At 44.3% G+C, this 18,690-nt stretch overlaps 1 protein-coding gene across 3 annotated transcripts in view; it reads right to left on the bottom strand.

Moving 5' to 3' along the window:
- LOC128334384 (cadherin-11) overlaps positions 1-18,690 on the bottom strand; it is a 173,434-nt gene that overhangs the window by 68,526 nt on the left and 86,218 nt on the right. Inside the window, exon 1 of one of the 3 annotated variants that reach the window (XM_053271161.1) lies at positions 14,776-14,901. The exons of the other annotated variants lie outside the window; for them this stretch is intronic. The gene's annotated coding sequence lies outside the window, so the exon portion shown is untranslated. Of the gene's footprint in view, positions 1-14,775; positions 14,902-18,690 lie in introns of those variants that run through there. 3 annotated transcript variants of the gene reach the window in all.

The raw sequence follows: 18,690 nt of genomic DNA on the forward strand, positions 1-18,690 counted from the left end.
AATAAAGATATAACTACAAGTATATAATAACCATTCCCAAAAAAAGACAATGAGAAGAATAGCTGCCAAAGCTTCAGGTCAGTCCAACTTCCTCATTACGACCCAAGGAGGTAAAGGTGCTCTATCCAGGCAAGAGGCTCTACGTTAGAGATGTGCATGGAACATTTCCCCCCAATTCATTTCAAGTTCAAATCGAACTACAAAAATTCATTCCAAATTCAATTCAAAGTTGAATCTGGTCCAAAAATTCGATTCAAATTCAAATCTATTGTGAATCAATTCAACTCTGTTTTATCACCTTGTTTAACCAATCAGGGGGCCTGAATGGTTTTTTAAAGGTGCCAAATGGCTCTTGAATCAAATTCAAATCAAATTTCAAACATTCAATTTGAATTGAATTTCCCTTTTAAGGGGTGTTTCGATCAAAATCAAATTGATTTGCACATCCCTACCACCTTAAGTGGTGCAGCAGGGAAATGCTTAACTAAGAAGCATAGGAACATAGAAAACTGTCATATACTGAGTCAGACCATTGGTCTATCTAGCTCAGTATTGTCTTCACAGACTGGCAGCGACTTCTCCAAGGCTGCAGGCAGGAATCTCTCTCAGCCCTATCTTGGAGATGCTGCCAGGGAGGGAACTTGGAACCTTCTGCTCTTCCCAGAGCAGCTTCATCCCTTGAGGGGAATATCTTGCAGTGCTCACACATCAAGTCTCCCATTCATATGCAACCAGGGCAGACCCTGTTTAGCTAAGGGGACAAGTCTTGCTTGCTACCACAAGACCAGCTCTCCTCTCCTAAGCAGAAGATTGCCGGCTCTAATCCCCGCTGGTACTATTTCGGGCAGCAGCGATATAGGAAGATGCTGAAAGGTATCATCTCATACTGCACAGGAAGAGGCAATGTTAAATCCCTCCTGTATTCTACCAAAGAATAACTCAGGTCTCTGTGGGAGCCAGGAGTACAAATAGACTCGATGGCACACTTTACTTTACTCTAAATTGGTCTCGCTGTCTTATGATGTCCCATATGTAGAATAAGGAAGCACTTTCTCCAACCAAACACATTTCAACCTATTGCAGGTCTTCTTCAGTGGCATTAATGAGATGATTGCATGTCCTTGATAAGTAACTGTTCTCAAATTTTTACTGGAAAGGATTTTACTCCTGGTACCTACCCTGTTTACAGTGTGCTGCTCTTCACTGAATTTACTTAACCAGGTTAACTTAGAGCCTCTCCCTGCCTGTGTGTGCTGCTCTTCACTGAATTTACTTAACCAGGTTAACTTAGAGCTTCTTCCTGCCTGGATAAAGCAACTCTTAGTACATTATAAGGCAGTTAGACTGACCTAAAACCTTGAAGCTATTCTTCTTGTTGCCTCTTTCTTTAAGAATGCTTATTAGATACTGGTCATTTTATCTTTATTATAATATGAGAGTTTTATTTGAGTGTAATATATTTGTGCATATTGGATTGTTTACATACATGACATTTTAGCTTTTTCATACTTAATGCTTATATTTTTTCAGAGTGTTTATGAACAAACTTGATTGCCAGGAAATTTAGAACCAGACAGGATCCCCCTGAATATCAATTGCAGGGGGAATAACAGCAGGAGAGAGGGCATGTCCTCAACTTCTGCCTGTAGGCTTCCAGCAGCATCTGATGGACCACTGCAGGACTAGATGGGCCTTGGGCCCAAGTTCTTATGTTCTTAACCAGATACAATCTGTATTCAAATATATTACTATAGGAGATTTGGATTCTCTTTGGATTGTCTTGTGTTTAACTCTGCCAATGAAATCAACGGGACCACAATATTCCAGACTATAGATCCAACTAGATCATGCCCTGTGTATCCAGATACAAAAGGGCTAGCTATTAGTGATTTCAAGGTATAAACCATGATTCCCATACTCTTTACTTTCAGACAAATGAGGATGTGCCAAGATTGCTAAAGTAAACATTTGCCGAATGTTTACCTATTAAGTGGGGCTTAATTAAACTCTGCGAGAATTAATTGGTTCTCCACAGTTAGGTGAGGCAACCTCTCTAAGATCACACAGCTTGCACATTTTTTGATGTGGAAAGAACAGCTCTCCCCAACAGACAAAGCAAATACGTTATCTCCAACACCTCCTTTGCAAGAAGCCGATTCCATACCGGAAAGCATGTTTGCAAAGGTTGCAAACAAAGAACATTTGCAAAGGCTGCAAATAAAAATGAATGACTTTCATAATCTAATAATGGCTTGACTTCTCCTTTTTCAGCTTTGAGGGGTCTGCTGAAGAAGAGCACCTTTTGACCAATCAGTATTTTTTGTCACAAGCACAAGTTTGTGTTTGTGAGAACTATGCATGGATCAGGATTTCACCCACTCAGTCTAGAAACATGATGTAAAAATGCATAAATGTTTAGTCTCTGGGTGGTGGCTACTTTTACTAGAAGCCTGATCTGGATTTAGTCCATGGTGCAGAGGGTAGCACGTGCCCCTCAGATAAGTAGTATGCCCTCCGACCTTATTTCTGTTTCAAAATTGAATGTGTAGGACACAGCTTGTCCACCCATGAATACACTTTGCCTCTTCTGTGCCCCCCACACCTCAATTTTTTTCCTGGTGCCGCCACTGTTTCATGCTGAAAATCACCATTCCCAAAACTACTGAGCCCCCTGAAAAAAGCATTTAAAATTGCAAAATTGCTTCAGTTTTGATCCCTATGCCTGGAGAAACACTACTAGAAGCCTTTCCATGGAAGAAGTTTGTGCAGTTTGTCAATCACAAGCACCTTGACACAAGAGCCCTCTTCAGACGTTATAAGCACCATGGGCACTCACGGTTACAGTGAGGAAAAGTGGGGAGGATATCCCTCCACTGCACTATCAATCACCTCTTTGCACCAGTGATCATGGTTACAGTGCCATTTGTCTGAAGGAGGCGGTGCCCGAAGCGAATCCGAAGTGTATCTGTGAGCTGCCACCTGCCATAACCCTGAACATTGGCACGAGGGAGTGATTGACAGTGGGGTGACAGGACTTACTCCTCACTTTTCCCCACTGTAACTGTAAGTGCCAGGGGCACTCATAACATCTGAAGAAGGTTAAAGTTGCCTCTTTCAGGTATCCCAACCTCTGACTCGGCCCCTTGCTCCAGTCCTCAATAAGGAACTGACAAACATTTAATCCCCACTGCCCATAGCGGGTGATAACTCCTCACCCTGTGAGGCACTAGCAGGCTAAGGAGTTGCTTGAACACATCAGTTTGTGACTGGCCATGCTATGCTAGTTACTAGGGCAACAAGGGAAGCACCAGAAGGGGAACCAATAAAGAAAAAGGAAGAGAATAGGGACAGGGCCAAAACTAAAAAACACGGTTCAGATCGAATAGAACTGGACTTGAACCAGACTGGTTCCAGTCTGGTTCTGTGCACACTAGAGCTGAGCCTGGTCTGACTCGAGTCCAAACCACTTCTGGCCTGGCTCAGCGGGGAGGGGGAAAATAAACAAAAAATGGCGGACGTACTGCCATTGCGAGGCTTCGGGAGGTGCTGCCATGGCCATGGGGGGCTTCTGAGGTTCCCCTTCCCCCCACCAGCTTTCCCTCAGGCACAAATGGCCCAAAGCTGCCACCAGGCAGGCCACGCATGCAGGTCACCCAGCCACTCAGATGGCCAGTGTGCATGCACAGTGACCTCCAAAAGGCAACCACCAGCACGAAGAGTCCCATAACGGTCCAAAAGCAGCCTGAAATGGGCCATTTGAGACCAGGGGATGCTGGCAGGGGAAGGTGAACCTCAGGAGACCCCCGTGACACCCCCCCAAACACCACAATGGTGGTAGGTCCAACTTTTTGATTTTAAAAAACCCCAAACTGGCCTCGAACCAGCCCAGTGGGTCTGGCTTGACTTTGAGACAAACCGGGCCTGGTCCAGTTCGAGGGTGAGCCCTTGAGCCAGGCCAATTCGAGTGCAAGCTGATTCAACCTAGTTGACAGAATGAGGGAAGACCTTGTGGGATTTAGAGAGTGTTGTGAGTGGGGGAGTATTTAGCCTTCAAGGGGAGAGAGACTGACCAAGAAGAAAATACAGGCAGCTGAAATTCATTTTCTTTCTGAAAGCTAAGCATATAACTTAACAAGTGAAAGGCCAGGTCAGAAATGGAAGAAAGCGCGATGGAGGAACAGAGGCTCAGCAGGCAAACGTCTTGAACCAGCTTCTGTCGGATCATTTTGTTTATGCTGCAAGAAAGCAGCAAAAACAGCAGTCACGGCCGGGTTACTGGCTTTGCTGCACCAGGGCACAACAGCACCTTTGTTTGGCTCCACTTGGAGCCATTGAAACATTGTGATTCAGTGAATGGGAGGCTACTTCCTGTAAGGGGCTCTTTTCCTCCTATGTTTACAGGCAGAGGAGAAAGGGAAAAAATGGCCCTATTGAAAAATTAAAAGTGTGTTTGTGTGGTGGAGGGGAAGAAGACTTATAAGCATTATTGCAATCTCTGGAGCTTGAGCTTTGCCGCTGGACCATGCCATGACTTCTCCCTGTGTCCATGAACCTTTAGGGATCATTTATAAATACAGCAGGCAAGACAATTCCGAGGGAGGCACTTTAGCTAATGACACTGGAAGGATCCTTTGCAGCAACTATAGGATGGAATAATCAGAGGTTTGCAACCATGATGCAGTGGTTAGAGTGCTGGACTAGACGCAGGGAAACCATGATCAGGCCATGCAAGGTCCTACTGCGCATGTGCGGCAGCCTCCAAAATGGCTGTCACACTGAGGAATAGGCCCAGAAAGAGTCAAAGACTGCCCGAACTGGGTGATTTTTGCATAAAGGAAGGCCGGCAGGGGGAGGGGGACCTCTGTCGACCCCCCGCCACCTCAGAGAAGCCCCCAGAGAGGATAAGTTAAAAAAGAAATTAATAATAATAATAACAATAATAGCAAAAGGTGCAGTTCCAAGTAATTATAGACCGATAACCTGCCTTCCAACCATGTTCAAATTATTAACTGGAATAACAGCAGATGAAGTGATGCAACACTTATTAACTAACAAACAGCTTCCAGTTGAACAGAAAGGAAATTGCCCGAACACCAGAGGCACAAAAGACCAGCTGCTGATTGACAAAATGATTTTAGAAAATTGCAAGAGAAGAAAAACCAATCTAAGTGTTGCATGGATTGACTACAAAAAAGTCTTCGATTCATTGCCTCACACATGGATACTAAAATGTTTAGAAACAATTGGTGTCAGCAAAAACATTCAGATATATTTTTAAAAGCAGGGAGCATGTGGAGTACACAGTTAACAATCAATGGTGAGACACTTGGACAGGTTAGCATTAGAAGAGGCATCTTCCAAGGGGACTCACTATCCCCTCTGTTGTTTGTAATCGCCATGACCCCACTTTCACAAATACTAAACAAAACAGGCCTTGGATACCAAGCATCTAAAACATCAAGTAAAATCAACCATCTGCTGTACATGGACGATCTGAAGTTGTATGGAAAGTCCCAGTCAGAAATCGAATCACTGCTAAACACTGTCCGTATATTCAGTAGCGATATAGCAGTGGAGTCTGGACTAGACAAGTGTGCTGCATTAATAATGAACAGAGGAAAAATAACAAAAAACAGAAGGAATAGAACTGCCCAATGGAAGCAAGATCAAGAACCTGGAAGAGAAAGAACATTACAAATACTTGGGCATTCTCCAGGCTGATAACATCGCACACACTGAAGTTAAAAGAAAAATGGGAAGTGAATACATCGGGAGAGTTAGAAAAATCCTAAAGTCCAAACTCAATGGCGGGAGCACCATACAAGCCATAAACACCTGGGCTATACCTGTTATCAGATACACTGCAGGAATAATAGACTGGACCCAGGCAGAGCTAGAGACACTAGATCGTAAGACCAGGAAAATCATGACAATCAATCATGCTCTGCTCCCCCGCAGTGATGTCGATAGGCTATATCTCCCTCGCAGCTCAGGTGGAAGAGGAATGCTGCAAGTCCTTCAAACAGTAGAGGAGGAGAAAAGAGACCTTGAAGAATATATCAAGGACAGTGAAAAAGATGCACTTCAGATAGTCAATAATGCGAAACTATTCAACACCAATGAAACAAAGCAAGGCTACAAGAAAGAACAAGTCAAGAACCGAGCAGAAAAAATGGAAAAATAAGCCCCTGCATGGTCAATATTTGCACAACATAAGTGGAATATCAGACATCACCAAGACCTGGCAATGGCTTAAGAATGGCAACTTGAAGAAAGAAACAGAGGGTTTAATACTGGCTGTGCAAGAACAGGCACTAAGAACAAATGCAATAAGAGCAAAAGTCGAAAAATCAACCACAAACAGCAAGTGCCGCCTTTGTAAAGAAGCAGATGAAACCGTGGACCACCTAATCAGCTGTTGTAAAAAGATCGCACAGACTGACTACAAACAAAGGCATGACAAAGTAGCAGGGATGATACACTGGAACATCTGCAAAAAATACAAGCTACCTGTAGCCAAACATTGGTGGGACCATCAAATTGAAAAAGTTGAAGAAAATGAAGATGTAAAAATATTATGGGACTTCCGACTACAAACAGACAAACATCTGCCACACAATACATCAGATATCACTGTAGTCGAGAAGAAAGAAAAACAAGTCAAAATAATCAACACAGCAATACCAGAAGATAGCAGAATAGAAGAAAAAGAAATAGAAAAAATCACCAAATACAAACATCTACAAATTGAAATTGAAAGGCTGTGGCAGAAAAAGACCAAAATAATCCCAGTGGTAATTGGCCCTGTGGGTGCAGTTCCAAAAGACCTTGAAGAGCACCTCCACACCCCCTAAACTGAACCAAACAACAAAGGGGTTAAGGGGGGGGGGGGAACTGGCCCAGTCCAGTTAGGGTCCGGTTCGAACTTGAACCAAATCAGGCCAGGCAGTTTTGTGCACACCCCTAATTTCACCCACTGTTCCTACAATGAGCTTGGAATGGCATGTATAGTCCATCCTGTTTTATCCTCACAGTGACTGCCCTATCCTGCAGTCAAGAACCCACAAGGTGAGGCATCCAGGGTTGCAGAACCCTGCAGAGTTCCAAGTGAGCAACTTGTTAGGAAAAGGACCAGAGGTTAAATGACCTTAAATACATCCAGGCTTGGACTGCCCCTCCCAGGCTCAGCCTCCTTGCCTGGAGAGCAGTGATTTAAAGGAACATAAGTTTTTCTTCTTTATAATACAAATTCTGAACCAAGACAGAACAAACAATGAGGTCATTCACACAATCCAAAACTGTGTTCTACCCAGATTTGGGAGCTGTGTGTGCTCCCAATATTGGGTTGTATGGGAGCAAGTTAGGAGGGAAACCTGGGTAGAAGTGAGTGTGTGGAAGCAAGGTAGGATGGAAAGCTACATAGATTTTCCTCCTACTTTGCATCCACACAACTGAAAACTGGGAACACACACAGCTCCCAAACCCGGGTAGTTTCGGATTGTATGAATGATCTCAATGAGTCAAGAAACTGAATCCTGGGAACTTGTATGAATAATGCAAAAATTTGAGCACATGTGTATAAATACTTACATCTGCATGAGGAAAGGCATTGAAGTTCTTTCCCCTTGAATATTGACTGAGTCTGTTCTCATGCCCATGTGGGGGTGGGCTGGAGGGGAGGCATGCTCTTACCTCATGCCTCCCAGATGACCCAGACCCCTGGTTGGGTTAACTTACCCAGTCCCCAGACTATTAGGCTGTTGCGTTCTCCAGGAGAACCTTACATCTGCATGAGGAAAGGCATTGAAGTTCTTTCCCCTTGAATATTGACTGAGTCTGTTCTCATGACCATGTGGGGGTGGGCTGGAGGGGAGGCATGCTCTTACCTCATGCCTCCCAGATGACCCAGACCCCTGGTTGGGTTAACTTACCCAGTCCCCAGACTATTAGGCTGTTGCGTTCTCCAGGAGGGAAGAAAATCCAAGCTGGGTCCTCCAGTATCCCACAATGCATCACATGGGCAGTGGCGAGGCAGCACTCAGCACTGCAGCAGCTCAGCTCTTCCTGTCCCTGAAAGCTCAAAACTCTATGATGAACATGGCCACCAGCACTCAGAACTGTATTTACTGCAGATCACATATAGAGACAACCACAGAAGAAGGTAGGATGGGTGAGGTTGTCTGGGCTACCCAAGTTTGGACTGGCTGGGTCAGGAGGGATCCTGATTCCCCAGATGATCAGGAGTTCCTGGTTTAACCCAGGTTTCTCCGGTCATGTGAAAAGAGATCCTACCCAGGGATATCTGGTTGTATGAACAGCCTCACTATCTATTTTGTTTCCTCTCTTCTTATGAAGCTTTTACCAAACCCACAAACTTTCAATGCTACCTTTATACCCCAAGGGATAGTGAAATCTGAAATACTGTTTTTAAAGAGGTCTTAGGGACCAGCATAGTCTAAACAATGTGGACACCAGGTTTCCCACTGTGTGGTCATGGGTGTCATACAGGTAAAGGTACCTGCTTGGTCTCCAGAGCCTGAAAGAGTACATCAAAGAGTGAGAGAGAAATGCTTGGGAAAGACTGTGGGTAGAATCTATTATATTAATTTTCGTAGACGTGCCTCTGTGGGGATGCGTCCTGGAAACCCAGCGGATTGGCTGGGTGGTGGAGGCGCCAGATTGGCTGGGCAGCGGGAGCTCACACATGACAGGAGGCCATTGACCTGCTGCAGGGGGAAATGGCAGCAGCCACGGTGAGGCGGTGGCAGCGGCCCCACCTGCGTGTGAGCTCCCGCCGCCCAGCCAATCCGGCTGCTTATTGGCCTGGATGTTGTTAGGAGGTGGGGGGCGCAGGCCTAGCCTGGCCGTGGTTGCAACCATCGTGGCTGCGGCCTGGGCCGGGAGGAGGCGGGACATACTGGCCCTGGCAGCGCTGGCAGGGGTTAGTGGGGAATGGGTGGTAACAGTGGCCCTCTTTGGCTGCCCGCCGCCCGGTGAGGCTCTGTGTGGGCGGAGGGGGAGGAATAGAAGGGGGGATGGCTAGAGAGCACGGGGATGGAGGGATTGGGGAGAGAGGAGAGACCAGGGCAGGAGGGAGACAGAGAGAGAAACAGCCGGCCCCAAAGCGCGCAGATGTTCTGTGCGGGGTTTGGCTAGTAATTATTTAATTCCCACCAGTGCTAATGTCCCCTTGACTCTTTTGTACAGGCCTGTGACACACCAAGCCAAACACCTACTGTTTTTTTAAATTGTAATAATGAGGAAAATTAGCCCTTCTAATTTCAGTGGTTCTATATTGAGTAATTTTCCTCATCGTGTCAGCTGATTGTTTTAATACTGTCAACATTTTTGAATGTTTCACAAAAAGAGAATAGAAATGTTTTATAAAATAAAATAAAACCTTCAAGGGCTGTCCTTTCCTAAGCTTGCCTACTCACCTTAAATGGTCCTCCAGTCAAACACCGATCAATACACTTAAACTAACACACTCATCAGCAAGTGGCCAATCAAAAGGTGATAACCCTAAATCAGCTTCAGTGAGAAGTAGGCAAAATAAGGCCACACCAAGGCCAATCAGGTGTGACCCCAAAAATTCCTACTTGGCCCCAAACAACGAACAGACTTCCCTCACTGAAATGGGTGGGAGGGAGGGCTGCAACTGAGAAGGAGATCTATAGAGCCGGCATCTTGAAATGCCACTCCTAGCATCTGATTGGCTAGCCCGCATCAGGTGCCCAAGTCCAACATGGTGGCCTCCATGCTTGCCTCAAGGGGGCTGAGGGTACAACCCCAGCCCCTGTAGTTGCATAAGAGTGGCGGGGAGTGGCATTCCCTCAACACAGCATGATTGGCTGTGTGGGCTGTCCTTCAGTCAAGAAGGAAGCCCACACATCGAGGTCACCCTCCTGTCTGAAGAGAGGACATTCTCCATTACATATGAATTTGGATGGGAGAGTGGGGGGAGGGGTGTGGAACCATGGGTCTACTGGACCCATGGTTCCATGTTACATGTGAATGCGGCCTCTGTTTTTCCTACTGTCATAGCAGGCATTTCAAGTGCAGCTTTTTTCCTTCCACAGAATTACAAAGATGGACTCTGTCTTCCAACTATGTTGGAAAGAAACCTTTATTGTCAGAAAGGGGGAATCATTTTTATTCAGGTACATGGAATTCAGAAGGCTGCCACAGGCCAGTCATAATCCGTTATTGTTTCTCTGCAACCTTGTGCTATTAATTTTTCTTATTAATGAACTGTCCAGTCTGGTTTAGCTAAGGGAACTATGTTGGAGCTGCAATATGAATGGTTTATGCTGTGCCTTGGTTTTTGTTTTTTTAATGAACATACCCCAAACCCCTTTTCCACACAGCACTAGAATATAATTGAAAAACAAGCATTATAAGCAAAGATTGAAGGGGTGGCAAAGACATGTTTGTCAGGAGTAAAGTGGGGAAATCCTATTTCAGAAATGAGACCTTTTAGGTTCCCTCAGTTCCAAGTTGTGCATTCATTTTTAATGTACTTAGTTTGCTCTGCGTGGCTTTGACCAGATTAATAACCTCACATATACTAGGATGCAGGGAGCTGGAAGCAAAATGACCATCATAGGGAATGGTGTGAGTCTTGAGACAGTGCACCGGAGAATGTGCTGTCTCGGAGGCCGAGGACACCCTCCCCTAATGGTCACTGTGGAGAGGAAAGAGGGCTTTGTTTGCCCCTGAGGAAACTGCTGCAGGAAACAAGGATCCTTGCAAATTAGTCTCCTGAATCAAGTTATTATGAGCAGGGGTGTAGAGAGGGCATAGGAAGTCCATGTTCTCATGGGTAGTCCTCCCTTGAGGGTGGTGAGCTCTCTACTCCCACAGCATTGATGGCATGGTGGGGATGGTCTCCCTGCCCGCAGTGATGGTGGAGCATGCTCCTACCACCCATGCTCCAGCAGGAGTGCACACCCTCATTCCCAGCCACCTCAGGACATTCAGAACCCCAAGCAGTTGGGAAGCAGCAGCCGGCTGCGAGAGCACTGTGTGCTACTGGGAATGTGCAACATGTGCGGCACTGCAGAGAGCACTGCAGAGAGGCTGGTAAGCTGGCCATTGGCAGGGGGGAGGTAGGGGAGGTGACCAAAATAGACCCTGTGGCAGGGCAAGGTGGACTGGACATGAATTATTTGGACCCATCCGCTCTATTGTAGCTCCCCCCTGATTATGAGGCTCAGCCAGATAATTAGGCTACATTACCCCTCCCCGAAAACCAATTGGGTTGGTGTGGGGAAGTAACTATGTGATACAGTAGGGATGTATGAATCGATTCAAATTCAAATTCAAATCTACTTGAATCAAATCTAGGCAATTTGAGTAATTTGAATTTGAATCAAATCACCCCTAAAAGGGGTAATTTGACTTGAATTTGAATCGAATTAACTTGATTCAAAATTGAATCGATTCAAATTGATTTGACACCCTTTGGGCACCTTTTAAAGCCATTCTAGCACCCTGATTGGTTAAAAAGGCACCCAAACAGGGTCGAATGTATTCAAATTTAAATCAAATCACTTCCAATTCAAATCAAATCAACCCTGTTTCAAAGTGATTTGATTCAAATTCAAATTACAGAATTTGATTAGTGCACATCCCTTCCATATAGTCCCTGAATTTGATGTGGCACAACAGAAATTAGTAGAAACAACATTCATACCCCACATACACTTTTTCTAGTGTACAACAGCTCTCATTTCCCACAGCTTTTATTGTGAAATTTAGGTGTAAATAAATTCCTTCTCCAATGTACTTCCACTGCTGCCAAAGCATACCTTTGGCAATGTCATTAAAGTGCAATGTCATTAAAGTGTTTCACCACCTTTAAACACATTTCCTTGAAGTGACAAGACATCTACAATATTTGCTTGTATATTTAGATCTCTAATGAATACAGAAGACTGAGTGTGCCATTTTCCTTTTCCCCTTAATTTATATTGGTCACATTATGGTACTTGCCCCTCTGTAATGTGAGCTGCTAAACCCTTATTGATATGCAGAGAAGCACATAGATCAGCAATCTCTACCACATTCTGGGCTCAGTAATATTTCTGATTAGAAATGCATCTATGCAAGCCTGAAAAATTGTCTAAATAATTAGTAGATTAATAGAGGCATAATAAGACTCATCTAGGGAAATCATTGTAGCTGCTTTGTGGGCTGGTGCACGCATTATATTTTCATGGCATTTACCCTTGGATAGTTGCCGTCTGTCCCCACATTACAGAAGAGGTAGGTTTCAGATGACGTTCCCACCACCTCAGCAGATTCTTGCTTACCTATCAGGGCTGGTCCCTCCACTAGGCAAACCTAAGTGATCAACTAGGACACCAATTCTTAGGGTGGGGGGTACATATACATAAACAAACAGTGCCAGAATATAGCACTACCAATTATTATTTCTCTTACTCCCATATTGCATCCCTGAAGTACTGCACAGTGGTGTAAAAATGCAATATGTAATACTGCACCCGGGTCCCAAAGGTCCTGCACATTCTGGAGCCCACAATACAGGCTTCTATGCTCATTGCACCTCAGCCCCCAATGAACAGCTGGACTCAAAAGCGGCCCTCCCTCTCATGAATATGAATTTGTAGCTGGGTGGCCGGATCGGCTGCCCACATGGCTGCCGGCTCCATCATGGAGCTGCTGGGGGCTGCAGGGATTGGGGGCCGTGTGGCCCGCAGAAGTTCAAGGATGCCCCTCATGAGCAGGGCATCCTGGAGAGACTCCCTGCTTGCAACTTCCCAGCCAGGGATCTACTCATGTGTCGCCGCACGCCATGGCAACACATGAGCACAAAAACAAGGTTAACGGAGCAATCGCTCCCCTTACAAGCATAGCCCTCTGAATCGTCGAACTGTATCGAATCGGTTTGAGCTGGTTCAATTGAATACAATTCGACAATTTGACCAAACCATTTCACAGGCCAGTGGTCCAGTTTGAATTTGGTCCTAATTCAAACTGAACCACAAAAAATAGGTTCGTACACACCCCTAATTTGGATCACACATCCACATTTGCTCACTGCCCAATGCATGCAGCATCTTGTTAATGAACCACCATGGGTCAAACCCCACAGACAGACCACATTAAAGACTATTTTTAAATGGACACAGTAGTGATGGGTGAGTTTTCCCAGCTCATATCCCATTGGCTTGAGAAATAACATTAACTACTTCTTCCCCCTTCGTCCCAAACAAAAAAATAGAAATAGCTTTTCTGATTTCCTGAGCCAATCTGGCTTTGACAGTCACCAACCAACCTATTCAAACTATCTTTCCCAAAAGCAGGGGTGCAGGGCACACCCCCAACACACACACACACACACACACACACACACACACACACACACACACCTTATTTATTTATTTCCCCCCCATTCCCCATTTCTCTCTGATCACCAGACTACAACTTTACAGCAAAATGTCAAACAATACAGTAATAGTATTTCATGATCCTATTGCTTGAATTAATTATTTTAAAAAGTTTCTGTTGTTTAAAGAGGACTCATCCACTGACTCCTTTATCCCACAACATGAAGAAGAAGCCAGCACATCCAGGTAGATAGGAGAGTCTTCCAGCTTCCCAGGAGCCAGGCCAACCCCCTTGATTCCTTCCTGGCCAGAAACTGGGACCTGGACTCCATGGCGCTTCCCATCATCACTAGTATGTCCATCATCATTAGTATTTCCATCAAATGATAAAAGTGAACCAGCATAAAGATCCATATGATTGACAAGAACATGAAGGCCAATGAGTGGAAGCACCCCCATGGAGTCTGGTTCTTCCAAATCCATTAAATTTAACCATATTGTCAACATCTGCTTTCTCCTGTGCCATTCATACATCCAGCAGTGAATTATCCAGTGTTGAGTTGCCATGAGAAATCATGTGATGTACATCCATGTACGAACCATCCTTCTACATACTGGTTTATCCATCCTTTGGATTCACAAAGGATCTTTAGCTCCACAGCTTGGTTAGAGTATGAGGATTTTCTTTGACATTTCCATCTCTAGCCTTTATTGATTGATTTATATAAATGATACACATCCAGATTTTCTTTATTAAAAACAGACACAAGGTGGCATGAAATAATTAAAACAATAAAACACCATATACAGTGATACATGATACATGAATATGATACATGTATATCATATACAGTGCCGATAAAACAATAAAAGAACATTAGCAGAGCTAAGCTACTAGGGTGTATGAACCCTGGATAGAGTTGAGAGAACCTTTCTGTCTACACTTGATCTGCTTCACGAATTATAGTTGAATTTGAATATTTCACCTTTGACTGCTCTTTGATGATTTAGATACTGAAACAGGAAATTTACATTCCTGAGTGAGCACAGCAGGAGTGAAATCATTTCAGGGGGGAAAACACATTTAGAATGAAACAGAGAATCTAAGTGCCATATGGACACCCGGGTTTACATGACAATCAACAAAAGTGGTGCTTGTTTGCTGTTCTGTTCAGGAAGGCAATTGAAATTCCTGTCAGAGTGGACATCTAAAATCACCCACCCAGTAAAGAGCCTTTTCTTAGAAATCATGGCATCCACAGAAACCATCACCAGTTTTCAAATTCATAGCACCTAAGAAAATCAATGGGATGCTTCTCAGAACTAGGTATTGCTTGACTCCATTTTTTGGTCCTAAATTGCCTCATCCAAAAAGAACAGATGACTTTAGTAGAGAATGCTTACTACTCTCTTTCCCACCCACTTCAAGCAGAGATCGGAGAAGTCCCTCTTGCTTTCTGTGCACTTTTCAAAGTGTAGGCATCATTTCCAGTGTTGCAAAATGCCAGCCCTAAAAGCAGGAATTTTGAATATTCATCCCATAGCATGGTTAGCCTGGTGTTCTGAGTCACAGCTCACAACCTGCAAAACAGTACAATGAAGGACCAAACTAGATTTGACACAGGAGAACAGTGTCTATAGCAGCTTTAGTGGATTTAGAGTTATTGTCTATATATATAGCTGATATGGAAAGAGATCATGATGCTGAGATGAGACAAGTTTAACCATCTTCGCAAGTGCTGTTTTTCCAATTAAAATCCCACCCCTCCATAAAAGCTGCTACTTGCTTCACAGGCAAAACATATTGTTAACTGTGCTTTGCCCAATTGGGGCAAATAGCTGGGGTGGTGATATTTTAGTCAGGAAAATGGCATGAGGAAAGGGTTAAGACCCCTTTCACCATCATGATAATCCCAGTCCAAATTGGGTGGGGGCACAGCTGGTATGAACCCTTAGAACACCACACAAAAAGATGAACCCTTAAAACACCACACAAAAGAGTCTATTCACAGATCTCTCCCACCAACACTGTTCTACACTGTTTTAATAGCAAAGATGTGTTTCTTTTCTCTTTGGTCCTATAGTGCATTATCAACCATGTGAAATGATCATCTCCAGTTGTGGTAGATGTGTCACTGCATGTTGTATCAAATACCAGTGTCATCCCTAGGTATACAAGGAAAATTTATCCATGCAGTGTTCAGAGGGGAACACCATGTTGAAACCAGGCCCTTAGTCACTGGCCACATTCACATGTAATGCAGAACAGCGGGTCCAATGGACCCATGGTTCAGCTCCTCCACCCTGCACTCTGCTGTCTGAATTCGGACGTCATGGAGACCTCCCTTTCTGCAGACAGCGAGACTGCAGAGAGGAGGGGAAACTGGCTGCCGATGTTTCCTTCTTGACTGAAGGAGAGCCCCAGCAGCCAATAGCAGCCAGGGTGAGGGAGGAACTTCCTTCCTCGAACTCCAGTTGCAGAACAGGCAGAGCACAGTGCCACGTTCATATGTAATGCTAGCACTGCTAAACTGGAGGTAAACCTTGCTACAAACCAAAGATACAAAGTGGAGTCTGGGGAGGAAAACCATAGGTCAGGTTTTTGTCTTAACTGTAGTGGCCCACATTCACACACACACACACACACACACACTGAAACCAGAGGCCTCTTCACCTCCAGTTTCATGTTATGTGTGGATGTGGCCACAATGGGTACCAGTGGACCAGCTTACCAGTATAATGTATGCCGCCCAGCTTCCCTTGATGCAGGTGTATCTTTGATGTGTGTGTGTGTCCTTGATGCATGGGTGTGAGTGTGAGTGTATGCGTGTGTGCATCTAGGTGGCCAGATTTGGCTTTTAAAAAGCCAAATTCTGGCTTATGGCCCATTTGACCCACAAGTATACCCCTTAGGTTCTGGCAACTCTGGTGTGCACTTGCAAGGGCAAGGAGACCCAAATTAAGTGAGAGGTGAGATAACAGTGCCAAGAATTTCAGAGTGTTGTTGATAAATAGGGACCATTGGAACACATGGAGTCGTCTCCATATACTCTATACATAATTTCATGATGAATGTCCAAGTCCCCCTAGAAACCTGAGAATATTCTGCTATTCTTCAGTCACTGACATTTCAAGGCTGTTCTCATGCTTCATTACCTCAACCGGTAACTGAAATGGCCAAAGCCAGTGGGGCACCAAAGCCAGTGGGGGAGAAATAGGAGAGAGGGGGGAGGGAGGGAGATTTACATCCACATATACTGTTATACTTTTGAGGGATGGTGTGCAGAATTTTATAGTTTACATTTCTTCCTTCTTTACCCCCATTTTGAGTGCAGTATACCGTCCTTGATTTATAGTTAGGAATGAAATGAGTATCCCTTTTAGGCAGGATGCCTACGGTCAAACGTTCTCTGCTGGTGCCATCTGACCCACCTGAGGAGAGGCCGACAGGCAAAAGCATGATAGTATGATAGCATGGCTATGCGCACATGCACACACACACACACACACACACACACACACAAACAAATTTATTTTGCATCCCAGAGGAAATCATCTGTATTCCCCAGCCCTGGGTTGGCTGCCAAATGAGTATGTTAGCCTTGAGATGGTCAAAATGGGAAAAGTCCATAGATCCCTACTAAATTAAATTGATGGCTGTCTGTTTAAACAATCAAGTCCACTTTATTGACTCTTGATACTAATTGCTGCAGACTGCCTTAATAGGCAAAGGAGTGTCACACACATTCACCTGTGCTGGCATTATCTGAAAGGAATGTTGCAAAGTACAGGCCATTTAGCTGCCAGGAATAAGATGATCAACACTCAAGGACATTTTGAGCAGAAATAAAGCAGCTGTCAAGCAGAACGGTGCTGCCTTGACTGTAAAACAATATGAATGAGTCAACTCAGCACTAAGCTTTAATGCCATTGGGCCTGTGCACTATATTATGAACATCCCAAGTCAGGTGGGAGCTTAATGTCAAACACTGCTAAGCAGGCTGTTATGGGCATGAGATCTGTTACCATCAATGCAGAAAAGGCTGAGTATGTCTCAGCATTCACATTCCTCAAGAATATGCATATCCATTGCTAGACTATCATGGATGGTAATAACGTGGTAATAAAGCAGCCAATACAACTGACTAGAGCAGGGGTAGGTAAGCTTGTCTCTCCAGTTGTTGTTGAACATCCCCATCCCCAGCCACTGTGACAATTGAACAGGTCAGCCAATGGTATCAAAGGAAACAGAATGATTAAAGAAGTCAAGGAAGAACAAAAGGGTCAAATGACAATGAGGGGAATGCACAACCCTCAAGTGGAGATGCCACCCACAGCCTGTAGGATATGAACCCACATTATCAGCATACCCTTTTATTTAATATGAGAATTAAAGTGCAATTTTCACTTTTGCTCTAAAAAACATGCAAATTGCAAGTTAAGGTGGCCACTTTAAATTCAGTGCCATGCAAATGTTGTACAGTCATACTTTTTGCTGGCCTTACAAAATAGGCTCCATGCATCTACACTTTCCCTTGGAGGTTTTTGGTTGTTGTTGGTTTTCTTTTTTAAACTCTTCACTGAGCTGCAGAAGGAAGCATCCAGAAATTCAGCCTTTCCCTGTCACTTGCTAGAAATGCACCTGATGAATTTCTGCCCTTCCACTTGCTACACATTCACCTGAAGAATTTCTGCCTGAAGCGACGTGACCTTATCACAGTATCCTAGACATGAGCTACTAAAAAACCATGCTATCAGTATCAATAGACCTGCATTCTTACAACATCCTGTGCTTCTCAAATAAACTACAATGGAATCCAGAGTTGATTTCTGCCCTGGAAAGATGTTCTTTCTGATACAAATTGCTCACATCTCGACCAAAAGTGGTATCAACAGTTGAAAGAATTGCAGAGAGCTGAATCAAGTCTTTCTTTTCTCCCGAACATTGAAGAGGAACCTCTTTCAGACCTGAAACATCATATATTGATAGCTTCTCTACAAATGGAAAATCCTGCATATTTTATTTATTTATATAATATGTTTGTATACTGCCTACTAGCCTCAAGGCCTCAAACCACAAACAAGTAAAAACAGCCAAAAATGAATATATACAGAATTCATTTAAAGTGATTTAAAACAAAGAGACAGTGAACATTCAACTTAAAAGACACACACGTTCATTTTGCCAGTTGATGAATGTCACTGGATAGCAACTGTCTTAATACCAGAAGGAGTGTTGCGATAATTGAGTGGCTGGGTTCAAAGAACCCAGGCCTCGCAGTTCCTGAAAGCTCCCCCGATCTACCCCTACCTATTTTCTTCATTATCTCCCTCACTC

The sequence above is a fragment of the Hemicordylus capensis genome, chromosome 9 (assembly GCF_027244095.1).
Source record: "Hemicordylus capensis ecotype Gifberg chromosome 9, rHemCap1.1.pri, whole genome shotgun sequence".
Lineage (NCBI taxonomy): Eukaryota > Metazoa > Chordata > Lepidosauria > Squamata > Cordylidae > Hemicordylus > Hemicordylus capensis.